Below are 19,064 nucleotides of genomic sequence, written 5' to 3' on the forward strand. Positions count from 1 at the left end.
AGACCAGTACCATATTTAGTGATTTTCAATAAGGATCCGTGGGACTCAGCATATAGTTGTATCTACAGCTCTGATCTATTACAGCAATGTAGTAAACATACACCCCTAGGTCATAAGGGGGGAAGACACTAGCAGAGTCTGGATGAATCCATGTACAGGATGCCTTATGCTCTCTCCCTCCCATCTAGGGTCACCCGGGGCACACTTGTCCCAGTGGAAAAAATGCAGCAACGTGTGCCCGGGGAGGCCCAGTAGAAACTCAGCACCCTCAGTTGCCCTGCCTTGCACATACCAGAATTTCAGGCACACAGAAGGAAGGGAAATGTTCAGCATAAATCACATTGTTTGTACAAGCAGCCTTATCAGTTAGGGAATGGTGGAGACATTGCTGAACTCCCAGTTTCCCAGACTGCAGGGCCGAACCTTGCAAGCCAGCCTTTCTAAGCCTAGCAGCCTCAGGGCTGCTCTGTTTTCCCTTTTCCTGGCGTATTGCCCCTGTCCCTGTCTTTTTAAAAAAGTTTTTTAATGTATATTCAATTTGAGAGAGCACATGTGGGGGTGGGGCAAAGAAAGAGGGAGACACAGGATCCAAAGCAGGCTCCAGGCTCCGAGCCGTCAGCACAGAGCCTGATGTGGGGCTCCAACTCATGAAACATGAGATCATGACCTGAGCCAAAGTCGGATGCTTAACCGACTGAGCCACCTGGGTGCCCTGCTCCTGTCCCTTTCTACTGTTTCCACTTGGATTTTCTATTAAACCTGTGTTGGAACTCACCATTTTTCTATTTGTCTTACCATATTTCCATTTTGTTAGCTCTTCACACTGCAATCAGGGTGATTTCCTAAGATGTCATCTGATGCATTAAGTTGGTTTTTATCTGTGACTAGTCTGTTCAACTTCTCTATTTAGAGCTTTAATAATGCCTATATATTCTTTTATATTTATATTTGTTCCTTTTCTCAAATGTTCCTTTCCCCTCCCGATAGTATAGCTCTTACCTTATTTCTTTGAATATTTGAAATATATTTATTTTAAAGTCTAGAGTGTTCTGTTAGCTACAGTTCTAGGAAATGGGATTATCTGTTGACACCGGGAGTATCAAGATGGTTCATTTCCTTGGGAGGTTTAAATTATTTTACTGTGAATTCTTCAGTGAGAATTGGCTTTCCACAGAAGTTGTGTGAGTCCTAAGCTATAAAAACATAAGATATATCTTTTGGGGTTTGCCACATCTAGGAACCTAGTAATAGCAGGACCAGTTTTTCATGTTAATTTGTCAGCTTGTGGACTCTGTACTCATCGTTTTGGATTGAGTCGCACAACTAGGCTTTGCTTTCTTATATATAACATCTTTCTTTCCAATTTCCTCGTCCAGTGGGGAGTTTTCCTGGCTCCTCTTTTGACAAACATGGAAGGCCCTTGGCGATTCTAGCTGTAAGCGGGAATTACCTATACCAGTTTCCTCAAGATTTTTGCCCTGTGGTCTGGATTACCACTGCAAATCCCGAAGCTTCCATTTCTGGTCACCCCGTCACTTTAAATTTCCACTTCACTTTTGACACCCAGTTTCTTGGTTTTGAGCCTGACTGTGGATTCAATTATTTTTGTTCAACACGGGCCAGCATAGTTCTTCATGTTCACAGTGAGAGGGGAGGCGGTGCTCGTGGGGCATGGACACAGCCCATCCACCTCAGCTCCAGATTTACCCCATTACAAGTCCAATGAGTTCCTTGCCTTTTTTTCCCAGAATTCTGGCAAGTGCATGACCAGATGGACAACCACAAGGAAAGCCAAGACCAACGTCTGTGGCCGACTGCGTTCGTAGACCAGGAAACACAGAAGGACCAAAGTGGCCAGGAATTGACAACATTCAGGACAATCATTTATCCGGGCACAGACTTTGTTTCTATAAGACAAAGACTCCCTAGATATTATTCATGGGGAAGGTGTTCAAAACATAATTTAAACTTTCTCTGTCAAAGCAGAAGTTCTGTAAGAAAGAAAGGTGATGAGCATAAGGCACATTGGAAGTCATGCTTCCACCCTAATCTTTATCCAGCGCAGCCTGGAGAGAAATTCTTTGAGCCTAATCAACGTGGAAAAACCCTCCACCATAAGCAAGCCCTCGATAAACCTCCAAGAAGTCAAACCAGGGAGAAACTCTTTGAGTGTTCTGAATGCGGGAAAGTGTTTATCCAGAAAGCCAACCTTGTCGTGCACCAGAGAACTCACACGGGAGAGAAGCCCTATGAGTGCAGCGAATGTACAAGAGCCTTCAGCCAGAAGTCAACCCTCATTGCACACCAGAGAACTCACACAGGGGAGAAGCCCTATGAGTGCAGCGAATGTGGGAAAACCTTTATCCAGAAGTCAACGCTGATGAAACATACGCGAACTCATACAGCAGAGAAACCATTTGTTTGTAGTGAATGTGCAAAAGCCTTTAAGAGTTCCTATCACCTTACTAGACATGAAAAAACACACGTTAGACAAGCATTTTATGAAGGAGTCCACTGTGGTAAATCTGGCCTTACATACCCGAGGACTCATACGGGTGAGAAACCTAACTGTAATAAACATGGGAAACCCTCTGATGAGAAACCCAACCCCATTAAACACCAGAGATCTCCTACGAAAGAGAAAGCTTATGAGTGCAGTAAATGTGGAAAAAGCTTCAGGGGGAAGTCCCACCTCTCTGTCCATCAGAGAACTCACACAGGAGAGAAGCCTTATGAATGCGGCATATGTGGGAAGACTTTCAGTGGAAAATCACACCTCTCTGTCCATCAAAGAACTCATACAGGAGAGAAGCCTTATGAGTGCAGAAGATGCGGGAAAGCCTTTGGTGAAAAGTCAACCCTTGTTGTACATCACAGAACTCATACAGGAGAGAAACCCTACAAATGCGGTGAATGTGGGAAAGCCTTCAGCGAAAAGTCACCACTGATAAAACATGAGAGAATTCATACAGGAGAGAGACCCTACGAATGCAGCAACTGTGGGAAAGCATTCAGTAGGAAGTCAACTCTCATTAAACATCAGAGAATTCACACAGGAGAAAAACCCTACGAATGTAGTGAATGTGGGAAAGCTTTCAGTGTGAAATCAACTCTCATTGTACATCACAGAACTCACACGGGAGAAAAACCCTATGAATGCAGAGACTGTGGAAAAGCCTTCAGTGGGAAGTCAACTCTGATTAAACATCAGAGAAGTCACACAGGAGATAAAACCTATTAATATACTTGAGCATGGAAGAATTTCCCTATTATACCTCATTATAGATCAGTTCATCCTGGGGAGTAATCTTAGCAATGTCAAGAGTGTCAGAAACTCTTCAGATATTAATGTTCCTTTAATGTAATAAAAGGTTCAAAAATATAATTCCAGAAGCATGTAATAAATGCGACCAGTTTTTCACCCAGAAGGTCTTACGAGTGAATTGTATATCAGGGAATTCAACGGTGGCAGAATTATGAGTGTATTGACGTGAGACAACCTTGAGAAAGAATGTAAATGTTATCGCCTAACAGTCTTTATGCTGAGGAAAAACTAAGAGTCGAATGAGTTTAGAAAACTATGTCAGCAATTATGAGAGAAATGTGTTCCATATTCTGTAACATTCTGTGGGAAAGGTGCAGAGGCTGCTAACAAGGAGTCAAATAGAAAAAAGTGAGGTTCACCATGGAATAGAACACACTTTTGAAAGAACAGTATAGAGGATAAACTGTTAATCCCAGCTGGGGCAAACTCCCCGTTATTATTATTATTTTTTTATTTTTAATGTTGATTTTTTGAGAGACAGCACGAGTGAGTGGGGGAGGGGTAGAGGGAAGGAGACACAGAATCGGAAGCCGGCTCCAGGCTCCGAGCTGTCAGCACAGAGCCCACTGTGGGGCTCGAACCCACGAACCGCGAGATCATGACCTGGGCTGAAGTTGGACGCTTAACTGACTGAGCCACCCAGGCGCCCCAGCCTGTAATTATTTTTAATGTTTATTTATTTTTGAGAGAGAGGGCGCATGCATACGGGCACGTGGGGGAGGGACAGAGGGGGAAACAGAATCCCAAGCAGGCTCCACACTGTCAGCGCAGAGCCCAACACGGGGCTTGGTCTCAGGGGTGAGATCATGACCTGAGCTGAAATCAAGAGTTGGACGCTTAAGTGACTGAACCACCCAGGCACCCCACCCCCTATTATTTCTTAAACAACTAGAAAAATTGCTCCCTTAAGTAGAATGGGAGATGAGTCATCAGGGTCCCTGTCACAAAGGGGCTCAAAGAGATCTTACACATGTTACCCATCATCTTCAGTGCAAAAATGCAAATCCCTTACAGAAAAGGCACACCTTGCTTGGAAACAGTGCTTACAATTTAACATTTGCCTTGTAAGAAAGAGTAGTCACTTTATGGTGAAGCAATAAAAGATTTTTAATTGTCAGAGCATCTCCTGTGACAGCAATATTATTTAAATTGCGAAACAAATCAGAAATTGAATATCCCATAATAGGTAAGTGATTAAAATTCGATATATTGTTAAGGTGGGGTAATGTGGACAATTAAGAATTATCTTTGCTTGGGGCGCCTGGCTGGCTCAGTCATTAAACATCCGACTTCCGCTGAGGTCGTGATCTTGCTCGGTTCGTGGGTCCGAGCCCCGCGTCGGGCTCTGGGCTGACAGCTCAGAGCCTGGAGCCTGCTTCAGATTCTGTGTCCCCCTCTCGCTCTGCCCCTCCCCACTCTTCTCTTCTCTTTCTCTCTCTCTCAAAAATAAATGAACATTAAAAAAAAATTTTTTTAAGTGATCTTATGTTTGAGGATTGGGGGAAATGTTCATGGTAATCTATTGTGAAAAAAAGATTATAAAACTATACCATATGATTTACATTGCAAACAAATAACATATTGTACAAATACTATTGTATCAGTGACTCTGGGTGGTAGAACTATAGCAATTTTATGCTAAGTAAAATTATATTCACATATGTACATATATATTTGTATTATATTTATTGCTGTTTAGTTGTAAGTAGGTAGGTAGACATGTAGAACAAAAATCTAGGAACGAAATATACCAAATTATTAAGCAAATTGTCATTTGGGTGTTGAGATCATCGATTTTTAAATGTTTTGAATATAGTTTCCAGAAACCACCAATAAAATAAGTTGATTAAAATAATTCTGTGCATACTTGCTTCTGTCTTCACACCCGGTTTCCCATTCAGCTTTGTCTTTGGTTTTGAGAATATGTTTTGTGTGTTGAGAATGGGTATCCCTTGTTTTTAATATCTGTGTGTGATTTTTTATTTTCTATTTTTTTAATGTATATTTATTTTTGAGAGAGAGCACTAGTGGGTGAGGGGCAGAGAGAGAGGGAGCCCTAGAATCCGAAGCAGGCTCCAGGCTCTGAGCTATCAGCACAGAGCCCGACGCAGGGCTCAAACTCAAAAACCGTGAGATCATGACCTGAGCTGAAGTCGGACGCTTAACCGATTGAGCCACCCAGGCGTCCTTGTATGTAATTTTTTTAAATAAAAATAAAAGTACCATCATAGTTCACCAAATCCTGTGACGTAAGTTACCAGCTAACAGATTTGCAGATGTGAAGAGATGTCACGTATGGTCAAAAGTACCACAAGTAAGGAGACGAAACTGACTTCCGACACCAAATATAAAGCTCTTTTCACTGTGCTCGAATGAATGCTGCTCGAATGCTCGTCTTCCCTCAACTGGTCCTTTTATCAGCAGTTGTATCAGGCACGTGCCAGGTGACCCCAGTGAATTGTGCCCTATGTAACCTTCCCCCCGTCGAGTGTGGGCAGAACTGAGACTTGCTCCTAAACACTAGATTATGGCAAAAGTGATGTGATGTCACTCCTGCGAGTATGCCCTATAAGACTGCCATCTTCGTAGATTGGACAGAGCCTTTCCTTGCTGGTCTGATGAAGTAAGCAGCCATGTTGAAAACGCTCATGTGCCAAAAAACTGCAGCTGGCTTCTAGGACCTGAGGGCACCCTGAGCTAAGACAGTAGGACTTGAGTGGCAAAATCTTGGAGGCAAGTGACGAGAGATAAACTGAGCTTTTCCCCACAAGGGGGTCACTGGTAAATGGCATGAGACAAATTCAGAGATGGGGAACAGCCAAGTGCCTGAGGTACCAAGGAGAGCTTTCAGGAGAATTCTGTGCCAAGGTGACCACACTTGGAGTTCGGATCCCAGCAGTGATGAAGGGCCCTGGAAAATACCACAAGACTCTCAGCTGGAATCTCTGAAGGACTTTAGGAATTAGGAGGAAGTGGCTATAGACCGGACCTTTAAAAGATTGATACCCCAACTTGAGTTAGCTCACCACCTAACTGAATTAAGGTCATTTATATAATTAGCCTGTCAGGAACTAAAGCTCATCTAGAGTTTCTACAATTTCTCACGCATTGTGGTATTCAGTCAGAAATTGCTGGGGCGCCTGGGTGGCTCAGTCGGTTAAGCTTCCAACCCTGGGTTTCGGCTCACGTCATGATCTCACGTTCGTGGGTTCGAGTCCCGTGTTGGGCTCCACACGGAGCCTGCTTGGGATTCTCTCTCTCCCTCTCTCTCTGCCCTTCCCCCGCTCACTCTGTCTCTCAAAATAAATACATGATCTTAAAAATTGCCGGGCACACCCTGAGTCAAGTTAAGAAAAAAAGTGAACAGTAGAAGCAGACCCACAGGCAATTCAGACATAGGAGATACAAGTCATGGTCTTTAAGTGCATAATATGAACAAGAAAACATAAAATGAGGAAATTCGTCAGAAAATGCAAATTGTTTTCAACAGTCATTTGCTTTTTTGCCTGGTACTTTATTTTCCTGGAGTTTCCAATTGCCTTCTGTTTTTCCAGGGTCACAAACCTACCATTTAATGTATGGATTTTTTTTCCCCCTCTGGTATTAGAATTCATCTTAAAAGCACCTTAGGTGCCTTGGAAGTACTTTGAGGGGGGTGGCTCAGGGCAGAGGGAGGAGTGCCAGTAGCCGGCTAGAAACTTCTCCAAAGAATAGTTATCTGCAGAAGGTGGTATTGCTCTGCTCCCAAATCCTCATGGACGGTACTGTGACTCGTATGCAGGGCCCTTCCAGACGCTCCATCCATCATTTCTTATCTGCCGCAGCCATTTCTTACCTTGTCGAGCTCAGTACAACAAGCTAGGTCATCTAGCCCAAGGGACCGTGCCCATGGTAGACCAGACCCATTTCCAAGTATACCCTTGCTCCACACTAGCACTCGGCAGTTTTGTGTCCTTCAGTAAATGGTCTGGAGCAGTGTGATGAAATGGCGTTTCTGGTCCCTACCAGGGCCCAGCAGTGGTTTCTCCAAAGTGGTATTCTCAACTGCGGATCCCATGGCCTCGCACCAAACTCACAGGGACCTGATTCTCCCGGGGCAGCCTTTCCCACCACTGACGCTCATGACAACCGTAGTGTCAGCCACCTCATATGGTCCAAGCGACAAGGCTGCTTGCACTACAGCCTGCGCTTTCCTGCCCTGGGCCCCACTCAAGGCTGGCAGCTTTCTGTCACCTGGTGCAGGGGCCGGGGAAGCATCTCTAGGTGTGGACTACGTGACCTCCTTTTGTGAAGTGGAATTTTGTGTGGTTGAGCTTGCGGCAGTTTAACCTCATCATCCCCCTGTTCCAGCTGGTTTCTGCAAGGGCCAGGATGACGGGTTAAACAGAACTATGATGAGGACCAATAGTGGCACTGATCTCCATCATCTCCTAGGGTGCAGTATTGTTTTCAGTTTACCGTCTCGGGTGGTGGGGGAGGAAGGAAGTCAGAGTTTTCCGTTCTGTTTTCCCTGCTGTGCAGGATCTTACCACACAGGCCAGGGACCCAACAGGGACATTCATCCAATGACCAAGATGCAGCGGGCCACTGTGAGTCAGACTTAGCCGGGACTCAGCCCCCCCCCCCCCAATCGGAGGGCCATGATGATGCTTGGAGTGCCCGGGTATTAAAGTGAACTCAAAAAGCCATGTCTAATAGTCCTAAAAACATCTGGTCAGTGCGCGGTCGCCCCAATAAATGGCCATAGGTTCAGGGATGGGGGCAGGGGCTAGGATAAGCATTATAATCTACCCCTGCTACAATGCTGTAGGATTCTTCCTTTGACAGACGTGGGCACCTCTCCAGACCATTGGTTCCAGATCTGAAATTTGGCTCAGATCTGGGAACTGAGCAAGGGACCCTTACTTTTGTTTTTAATTTTTTTTGTTAATGTTTATTTATTTTTGAGAGAGAGAGAGAGAGCAGGGGAAGGGCCGAGAGAGAGAGAAGGAGACAGAATTCGGAAGCAGGCTCCAGGCTCTGAGCTGTCAGCACAGAGCCCGACATGGGGCTCGAACTCATAAACCGTGAGATCATGACCTGAGCAGAAGTCAGACGCTCAACCGACTGAGCCACTCAGGCGCCCTGGGACCCTTACTTTTTGATGAAGCAATTGCCCCCAGACTCCTGCTCTTTGAATGTTGCCCTTTTTTGATCATCCTGTTGAACAGCTGCCCTACTGACTGCCCATCAGTTTTATTCCTGGAGATGCCAGGCTTATCAGCAGAGTCCGTATAGACAAGGAAAACTTAATGAGCTCGAGGGCGTGTTTAGGCTTTTGCCATTTAGTGTGATGTTGGCTGTGGGTTTTTGTAGGTGTCTTTTTATTTTTTGGAAAATTTTTAAATAATCTGTACACCAGGCTTGGGGCTTGAACCCATAACCCCGAAATCAAGAGTGACCTATTCCACCGACTGAGCCAGCCAGGCACCCCTGTAGATGTCTTCTGATAAACTGAGGAAGGTCCTTTCTACTCCTACTTTACTGAGTTTTTTTTTTTTTAATAACGACTTTATATTAATTTTGTCATGTTATTTTTCTGTAACTGTTGAGATGTTCTTTTCCTTTATTGCTAATGTAGTTAAATTGAACTCTTAATGTTAAACTTGTGTTCATTTTCACATATTACTGGATTCTAGTTGTGAATATTTTAAGGGTTTTTACGTCGGTATTCGTGAGGGTTATTTAGTCCGTGATTCTCTTTTCCTGTAATTTCTTGGTCTGATTCTGGTGTCAGGGTAATGCTGGTCTGACACATTCATTCGGAATTAGGTCTTCCTCATTTTCTTCAAGAGTTTGTATAGGATTGACATCAGATCCCTGTAAAGGTCTTGGAGGACAGTCTCCATGAGACCACCCTCACTTCTGACACCAGTTGAAAGTTCAGGGGACCCCAAGGCCAGCGAATACCAACGTTCAATAGTTATATAGAAGGAGTCACAGAATCCGCCAAGAGTTGTTAGACTGCGGATTATGGGTTAGTATAGCTAAAGGATAAAGACTAAAATCAGCCAAGGGGAGAGAGACTATCGGGCAAAATCCCGAGAAATACCAAACGTGGAGCTTCCCAGTTGTTCTCTCCCCGGGGAATCCTGGACGGCGTTACTTTCCTGACACTGATGTGTAACGAGAGGCACAGAGGACTGCTATCCAGGGGAACTCACCTGGGCCTTGGCGTCCAGGGCTTTACTGGGGCCCTGTCACCCGAGCTCATGCCCACATGCCCAGTGACCAGGCCCTCAGGAAGGTGAGTGGATACTATGTGACCCAAAGGCCCCACCCTAAATCATGCTGTTGGTGTGGCTCAGGCCTCCCAGCCTAAATCACGCCCTCACTGTCTGCCTGGCCCAAGGCACCCCAACAAATAAAAGCACTCCTGTCATGCAGGACATTCCGAGAGCTTAGAGATTACCTCCCAGAAGCCAAGGGCACAGGCCAGACCTTTCTTTGGGCAAGATTCAGTTCTTTACTGTACAGGCATCCTGAAATGTTAGCTAAGCTTCGCCAGTGAAGTCACCTGGGCCCTGAAGTTTTCTTAGGATATTAAAAAAAAAAAAAAAGGCCAATTTCTTTACTAGATGTAAGGCAATTCAGATTTCCCGTTCCTTTTTTTTAAGTTAGAGAGAGAGAGTACGTGAGCAGAGGAGGGGCAGAGAGAGAGGGAGAGAGAGAATCCCAAGCAGGCTCTCTGAAGACGACCACTCCCTATTTCTTTTTTTAAACAGGAGAAAATCCAATTTAATAGGCCTACGTGTGGGGAATCCACACAGACAGGAAATTCCAAAGACAAAGAGGCAACACAAAGCTTATATGAGCTAAGGGAAAAGGCTGGGGCCTGAGGACACAACAATGGGGAGAAAATTCATTAGCAAGAAAGTGAGAGGAGACGTTTGGAAAAATAACATTGTTCTGATATGCAGATGAGTTCCTATGGTAAAGGGGGCCTGTTAATACTTTTCTTTCGATTGCAGTCTCTCCAGTGTAAATTTTTTTTAAGTTTATTTATTTGGAGAGAGAGAGAGAGAGAGAGAGAGAGAGAGAGAGAGACAGAACACGAGTGGGGAAGGGGCAGAGAGAATCCCAAGCAGGCTTTGCACTGTCAGTGCAGAACCTGATGAGGGGCTCGAACCCGTGAACCGCAAGATCATGACCTCAGCTAAAATCAAGAGTTGGACACTCAACCGAGTGAGCCACCCAGGCGCCCCTTTCCAGTGTAAATTTAGGCAGTTATGGGGGAGGCAGAGTACCTTTCCTTCCTCTGCTGGGTTTTTATTACCTTTTAAAAAATGTTTATTTATTTTTGAGAGAGAGCGTGTGCAAGCGGGGTAGGGACAGAGAGAGAGGGGGACAGGGGAGCTGAAGCAGGTTCAGTGCTGACAGCAGAAAGCTCAAACTCACCAACCGTGAGATTATGAGCTGAGCCGAAGTTGGACGCTTAACCGACGGAGCCACCCAGGCTTTTAATTACTTTTAATTCAAAACAACTTTTATGCCAAAGTGGCACATTTCGGGATGTGTCATCCTGTACCGCTTCAATTCCCCCATCTGGAACTTCCCTGGACGTTCATGTTAAAAGTTCACATTAAAAGTTCATCTGGAAAATAGCTGGTCTCATTGAGACCGTCTTAGTCCTGACCACAGGTCAGTTTAGTTAAAGTCACTTTAAGAGGTGGTGACGCAGATGTGTTTTCACAGTTAGGCCCGTGGTATTAAACAAGGGGCACTTCTTTTTTTTTTTTTTTAATTTTTTTGTAACATTTATTTATTTTTGAGACAGAGAGCATGAACGAGGGAGGGGCAGAGAGAGAGGGAGACACAGAATCGGAAGCAGGCTCCAGGCTCTGAGCCGTCAGCCCAGAGCCCGACGCGGGGCTCGAACTCACGGACTGCGAGATCGTGACCTGAGCTGAAATCGGTCGGTCAACCGACTGAGCCACCCAGGCGCCCCAAACAAGAGGCCCTTCTATGGAAACCAAAGAACCACCCATGGCCGATGATTAGATCGTAATATAAATCAGTCTCTGAGTCCTGAGGATGGCCAGTAGAGAAGATTTTGAGATGTCAGGCTCGAAGCTCCTTCAGATACAGCAGGGGCAGTGGTGGCAGTCCGACGGGCTCTCCTGGTTTGCAGTTCAAATATCTCGACATCTTTGAATGGCTCACACAGCAACGGGCATGAACACTGCCTCCACGTGAGCTGTGGTGGTGATTTCTTGGAAGTTTACATCATGTCGTTCGTACTTAGTTTGCAGGGCTTCAGGAAAAAGGAGCGGCTTTAGTCTTCAGGTGAATCCAAATTAAAGAAATGAGTTTGGAGAGTTGTAGTCAGGCACCAGAAGAAATCAGGCTCTAGTCCAGTTTATAATAAACAGTATTAGACTCTAACAGTTACTCAGGTAGGTCATTGAAACATGTTTCTCTTCTATAAGCGCCCTAATTTTTGCCAAAGATAGGCAAGTTACCATTTGTTTGTAAAATAAGTCTAGTTTTATTTTTGTTTATTTATTTATTTTATGAGAGAGGATGAGGGAGACAGAGAATCTCAAGCAGGCTCCACACGGTCAGCACAGAGCCCGACGCAGGGCTCGAACTCCCCAACCATGAGATCGTGACCTGAGCCGAAATCAAGAGTCAGACACTCAAATGACTGAGCCACCCAGGTGCCCCAAACGAAGTCTAGTTTTAACAACTTGGCCTAATTATTTACATAAGCTCAGCAAGAACAGTGACTGGCCATATAGGTTCTTTTGAATCTGCTTTGTTGGTGGGCACGTGGGTGGCTCAGTTGGTTGAGAGTCCGACTCTTGGTTTCGTCTCAGCTCATGGTCCCAGGGTCGCGGGGTTGAGCCCTGGGTCAGGCTCCAGGTTGGGCTCTGCGCTGAGAGTGGAACCTGCTTAAGATTCTCTCTGTCCCTCTGCTGCTCATGCTCTAAAAAAAAAAAAAAAAGAAAGAACCGAAAAAAATAAATCTGCTTTGTTGGAACTTTTCATAAGGATTCCCTAGACAACTTTTAATAGCCTCTTGAGGCCAGAAGCCGAGCCAAAACACGCACCAAATCCTTGCCAGGCTTTTTCTGCAACCCCTGCAGATTTGGGTGAATTCTTCTCGGGGAGGGGGGCCTCCCCATTTCTGTCGCTCTGTCTTGTCGAGAACGCCTTCCTTTGTAGTACTGTGCCCCGACATTTCTAGTAGCCTCGGCTGTCCTGAGCACTGATCTCTTTCTCCACCCCAAGAACCGCTGAACTCTTCTTGGGATCCCCCGCTCCCTACATCACATCTTGCTAAGTGCCTCCCAGCAGAGAGCCAGAGTGAGGGGCCCACCTCATTTACCTTTGCACTCTCAGCTTCACAATCCCGCATGGCCTCTGTCCGCTGTATGAACACTGCTAACCTCATGGACCGTATCGGTGCCATCTAGCTGTTTACTGTAGGGGGGGAGTTTAGTCCTGGCTCCTCCATCACGGCTGGAAACAGAATGGTAGGAGTTGATCACTCCTGCTTGGGATTCGCAGAGCTTCTTGGCTCCCTGGCTTAGATCTCTTTCAACATACATGCTTTATTTACCTTTTGGCTGTTTCCCAAATGCCTCTCGAAGTTTGCTTCTGGTTTTCTGCATTTCGCCCCCTCGCTTTGGGACAAGCCTGTTGTCCTCAAAGTCACGAATCCCGTCGTCTTCTGCTAGGTCTAATCCACTGTTAAAACCCATACACAAGGAGTTCTTGGTTACTGTATTTGTTTTCAGTTATAGCATACATATTTTACCCATTTTTAGAGATGCCAGCAACTTTCACCCCGTTTGTCTTTTCCTTTATTTCTGTTATATTAATGGATACTGAAAAGTGCCTTTTGTGGATTCCAGCATCAAACTCGTGTGGGTTTTTTTTGTGTGTTAGTTCTCTACTGCAGTTGAAACAAATTCCCACAAACAGTGGCTTAGAACACCACCCGTTTACATAGTTCTGTAGGTCAGAAATCCTGGCGGGCTTGGCTACTCTCTGTCTCACAAAGCGGGAATCAAGGTGTAGTCTGGGCTGGGTCTTAGCTGGAGGCTGTGGGGAAGCATCTACTTCTAAGTTCATTCAGGTTATTGGCCGAATTCAGTTCCTGTGGCCGGAGGACTGAGGTCCTCATTTTCTGGCTGGCTGCCGCTCTCAGATCCTGGATGAGGCTCACGGATCCTTCCCCACATCAGCAACAGAGAATCCCTCTCGTGTTGGATCCCTTCCACACCTTTGAATCTCTGACTTCCTCTTTTGCCACCCAGCTGGACAAAACGGCCTTTAAAAAGCTCCTATGAAAAGACGAGGCGGGGCACCTGGGTGGCTCGGTCGGTTAAGTCCTGGCTCTCGGTTTCGGCTCAAGTCACGATCTCACGGTTCGTGAGTTTGAGCCCCGTGTCGGTCTCTGCACGGACAGTACACAGCCTGCTTGGTATCCTCTCTGTCTCTCTCTGCTCCTCCCCTGCTCGCTTGCTTGCTCTCTCAAAAGTAAATAAACTTAAAAAAAATACAAAAAAAAAAAGATGAGGGCTACTCAGACGTAGAATATAGCGTAACCACAGCTATCATTATATTGACACGTTTCACCCAGTCAAAGGGCTGGGGAGGGGGCACGGATTACAAAAGGAAGAGAGTCCGTGGGCATCATCCTTAGAAGCATGCCTACCACAATTGTTCATTTTGTCCCAACAACCGCATCTCTCTGCCTTTTCTGTCTAGTAAGCTTCTGTATTAGACAGCGTATGTTAAAAAACCATGGAGGTTACAGGTGCCTGGGTTTGCCTTTTCCTCATTCAGCAGACGAGGCCTGGGACCGATCACCTCCGATCGAGCAGGGTCAGACTGCTGGGTGAAGATAACCTAGCTCTCCCCAGCACCATTCCTCAGGCTGTCCCTGCTGCACTTCTGTACGAGAGAGCCTGTTGGGTCTCTGTCTCCTCAGACGTGAGACTTCTGGAGATTTAGTTCCCCCTTCATAGGTACTGAGCTGAGCTCTTCAGCCTCCTCCTCCACGATCGCGCAGACCTCGTGCTCTGTCCAGACTGTTTGCAAAGCACGCAACACCACAAGAGGGCTCACGTTGTGTTTCTGGCCTGGACCCGCTAACCTCCTGCGCCGTCACAAACTCGGCAAGCACCCCCTGGACGAAGGCAGTCATGCTCCTGGAGCTCTTTTCGTTTCCCAGTTGGCCCTATGTAACCTCTACAAGCTCTTCTGGATCTCTACCCGCCCCCCCTGAAAGTCCATCAGCCCGGGCTGAGCCCCATCCTCCGCTTGCCCCCAGATTCAGCAGATGCCTCCAGATAACGGACAGCGATCATCCGCTCACCTGGAAAAGGCACTTCACTCTCTAGAATTTTCATTCCTCGAGTCTTCATTGTTTCCACGGCTCTGCAATTGCCCAAAGGCATTTTTCTTTGCAGTTTCCCCTCCCTCCCTGCTAGCCGTTCCAGCAAGACTGCTGGCCTGGCAAGACCAACTGTAGTATATGTGGGAATGCGAGTCTGCTTTTTGCTTTCTCCTAAACTTTTCAACCCAGCACAAAACGGGGACAGTAGTAAATAACCACGCAGGGTGTCCTCACCTTGCTTCCACTGGGTGAGGTCTGGAGGGATAAAGGGCACTGAATGTCAGTTAGAGGAGATGGCTAATGCTCGCTATGTCACTTACTATCTCTGAGTCCTAAACACAGTCCTGGGGCACCTGGACGGCTCAGTCGGTTGAGCGTCTGACTCTTGGTTTCAGCTCAAGTCACGATCTCGCAGTTCGTGGGTTCGAGATCCACATCAGGCTCTGCAGTGACAGCACAGAGCCTACTTGGGATTCTCTCTCTCAAAATGAATAAATCAAAACTTTAAGAAAATAAACACACTCCTTATGATGGTTTCTTCAACTATAAAACATCAGTTTAGCTGTTTGGTTGGGGGATGTGGGACTGTCATTATCCTCCTTAAAATTGTTGCCAAAAAGCAGAAAAATCCATTAATGTAATATTTTTATAAAACTAAAGAGCCTTGGGGCGCCTGGGTGGCTCAGTTGCTTAAGTGTCTGACTTCGGCTCAGGTCATGATCTCATGGTTTGTGGGTTCGAGCCCCACATCAGGCTCTGTGCTGACAGCTCAGAGCCTGGAATCTGCTTCAGATTCTGTCTCCCTCTCTCTCTGCCCCTCCCCCACTTGCCCTCTGTCTCTCTCTCTCAAAAATAAACATTAAAAAAAAAACAACTAAAGAGTCTTTACTTATGTAGAGAAAGTTTAAATTACACTTTGAACACCTTCCCCACGAGTAATATTTAGAGAGTCTTTGTCTTATAGAAAAGAAGTCTGTGCTTGGATAAATGATTTTTCTGAATGTTGTGAATTCTTGGCCGCTTGGACCTTTCTGTGCTTCCCTGTCTGCGAATGCAGTCTGCCACACAGGTTGGTCTTGGCTTTCCCTGGGGCAGTCTAGCTGGTCTTCGACCTGCCTGAGTTCTAGGGGAAAAAATGCAATAAATCATCATTTCTACTCTATATAATGTTATGGGATAAAATTAAGTCATAAATGTCCTGCTGCGCACTCCTATCAACAGGACTTGGGCTGATGTAAATGGGCTCTCCCTGTGCCCCCCCCCCCCACCTCCTCTGACTGCAAATACGATGAGATGCTGGCCAGTATTTAAAAGACTTAATACACAGTCAGGCTGAAGATCAATGAAGAATATTATTATGTGATTTAAAGTGAGGGGTGAACAGAAATGGATGCCGTATGGCTTTGCAGTTGGGGGATTAAGGCTCTAATTCGCGAGTGGAGTGGATTCCAGGCCACAGGCGGGCAAAGAACTAGAACTGAGATACTTCCGGCCTTAAAGCCGGAAGTCATAAAGGACATTGCAGCTTTTAAAACAGGAACTAGAAAGCTGTCACCCCCTGGCTGATGAAAACAGTAAGAATCAGGAGTCACTTAAAGGAAATGAGAACCCAAGTCCTGTGCCACAGGCAGGCACGCACTCCACACGGACATCTGAAGCAGAGTACAAAACCCAGAGGTTGAAAAATTCCCGACAGCTGGTCCTGCCTTAGGGAAACCGCTGGGCCCCAGCAGTGGCACGGGCCCAACAGTTCGGCAGGGATGCTGTCATAACGAGCACACAGAATTTCCATGGAAAAGAACTCTCACTGAAAATGAGTTCACAGTAAAAAAAATTAAAAACCTCAAAAGGAGGGGCACCCACGTAGCTCAGTCGGTTAAGCATCTGACTCTTGGTTTTGGCTCAGGTCACGATCTCATGGTTCGTGAGTTTGAGCCCCGCACTGGGCTCTGCACTGGCAGCACAGAGCCTGCTTGGGATTCTCTCTCCCTCTCTCTGTGCCCCTTCCACATGTGTGTACTCTCTCTCTCTAAATAAACGTAACAAAACAAAAACTTCAAAAGGAAAGGAACCACGTGGTGAAACTTCTGTCCACAGAAAAACCTACATGTGTAAATGACAGCTTTATAGCAGCTTTATTCACAGTGGTCCAAAACTGGAAGCAGCCTGGATGCCCTTCAATAGGGTCTGACTTCGGCTCAAGTCATGATCTCACAGTTCGTGAGTTCGGGCCCCGCGTCGGGCTCTGTGCGGACAGCTCGGACCCTGGAGGCTGCTTCAGATTCTGTGTCTCCCTCACTCCCTGCCCCTCCCCTACCCATGCTCTGTCTCTCAAAAAATGAAGAAACGTTAAAAAAAAAAAAAGATATGGAGGAACCTGCAATGCATATTGCTAATGGAAAGAACAGTTACACAGTTAGATAAACTGATCCATTTAGTGGAATACAACTCAGTGACAAAAAGGAAGAAACTACTAATACAAAAACCAGATAAATCTCCAGAGAATTATACTGAGTGAAAAGAATCGATCCTGTAAGATTACATACTGTATGAGTCCATTTGTTAATGTTCTTGAAATGAAAAAAATTACAAAAATGGGGAACAAATTAGTACTTGCCAGGGCTTAAGGAGGGGGTAAGGGTAGGGGTGGGAGGAAAGGGATATGGCTATAAAATTCCTTATGGTGACAGAAATGTTGTGTATCTTGCCTGCATTAATGTCAATATCCTGGTTGTATTTTGTACTATAGTTTTGCAAGATGGCACCAGTGGGGGATACTGCCTAAGGGTACAGGAAATCTTCCTGTATTATTTCCTATAAGTGCATGGGAATCTATAGTTATCTCAAAATAGAAGTTTAACTTTATTGTTTTTATTAAAAAAAAATTTTTTTTCTTCAACGTTTATTTATTTTTGGGACAGAGAGAGACAGAGCATGAACAGGGGAGGGGCAGAGAGAGAGGGAGACACAGAATCGGGAAGCAGGCTCCAGGCTCCGAGCCATCAGCCCAGAGCCTGACGCGGGGCTCGAACTCACGGACCGCGAGATCGTGACCTGGCTGAAGTCGGACGCTTAACCGACTGCGCCACCCAGGCGCCCCTAAAAAAATTTTTTTAATGTTTATTTATTTTTGACAGAGAGAGACAGAGCACGAGTGGGGGAGGGGCATTGAGAGAGAGGGAGACACAGAATCCAAAGCAGGCTCCAGGCTCTGAGCTGTCAGCACAGAGCCCGACGCGGGGCTTGAACTCACGGACCGTGAGATGACCTGAGCCGAAGTCAGACGCTCCACTGACTGAGCCACCCAGGCACCCCTAGAAGTTTAACTTTAAAAAAACACACACACACAAATATTCCAGAGAGGAATGGGGAAGCAAGACAATAAGAACCAAAAAAGAGAGGACAAAAAGAAAATAATGAAATGACAGGCCTAAACCCGACAAGATACATAATTACATAAAATGTAAGACTAAGAAAAAAGAGTGATATTAGTTAATCCCTAAAAGCATTTGCGACATTCAGTACCCAGTCATGAGAAAAACTCTCACAAAACCAGGATCAGAAGGAGATGTCCTCAACTGCTACCTGGCATCTGTGAAAACCCCTACAAGCTGAATTATACCCAGCGGTCAAAGAATGAATGATTTTGGCCCAAGGTCAGGAGCAAGGCAAGGATGTCACTCTCCCTATACATAGGCAACATTGTACCAAAAATCTTCGCCAGTACAATAAGGCAAGAAAAAGGAATAAAGGCATCCAGATTAGAAAGGAAGAAATAAAATAGTCTTTATTCACAACTATAGGATTGTTTATGTAGAAAATGCCAAACTTTCAACAAAAAAGCTACTAGCCCCTAATATGTATGCTTAGGAAGGTCCTAGGATACAAAGTCGGTATAGAAAACTGAAATGCAAAAAAATGAATACATACAACACACACTCCCACCATTAATGCTGTAGGAATATACAACAGGAATAACTTAAAATATGTGCAAGGCCTGTCCATTCAAAACTGCAAAACATTACTGAGATAAATTCAAGAACACCTGTAAATGGAGAGTTTTACCATGTTAATAAATCAGAAAAGTCAATACAGCTGGCAGAACTACAATCCACAGACTCAATGCAATCTCCAAATCTGCAGGCTTTTCCTCAGAGATTGACAACCAGATTCTAAAATTTATATGATGGAAAGAGCCTAAATGTCCACCAACTGACAAATGGATAAAGACATTGTGGTTTATATACACAATGGAGTACTACGTGGCAATGAGAGAGAACGAAATATGGCCCTTTGTAGCAACGTGGATGGAACTGGAGAGTGTGATGCTAAGTGAAATAAGCCATACAG

At 45.5% G+C, this 19,064-nt stretch overlaps 1 protein-coding gene across 1 annotated transcript in view; it reads left to right on the top strand.

Moving 5' to 3' along the window:
• Nucleotides 1–19,064, top strand: part of KRBOX4 (KRAB box domain containing 4) — a 55,170-nt gene that overhangs the window by 32,624 nt on the left and 3,482 nt on the right. The window lies entirely within an intron of this gene.

Source organism: Acinonyx jubatus, chromosome X, assembly GCF_027475565.1.
Source record: "Acinonyx jubatus isolate Ajub_Pintada_27869175 chromosome X, VMU_Ajub_asm_v1.0, whole genome shotgun sequence".
Taxonomy (NCBI): domain Eukaryota; kingdom Metazoa; phylum Chordata; class Mammalia; order Carnivora; family Felidae; genus Acinonyx; species Acinonyx jubatus.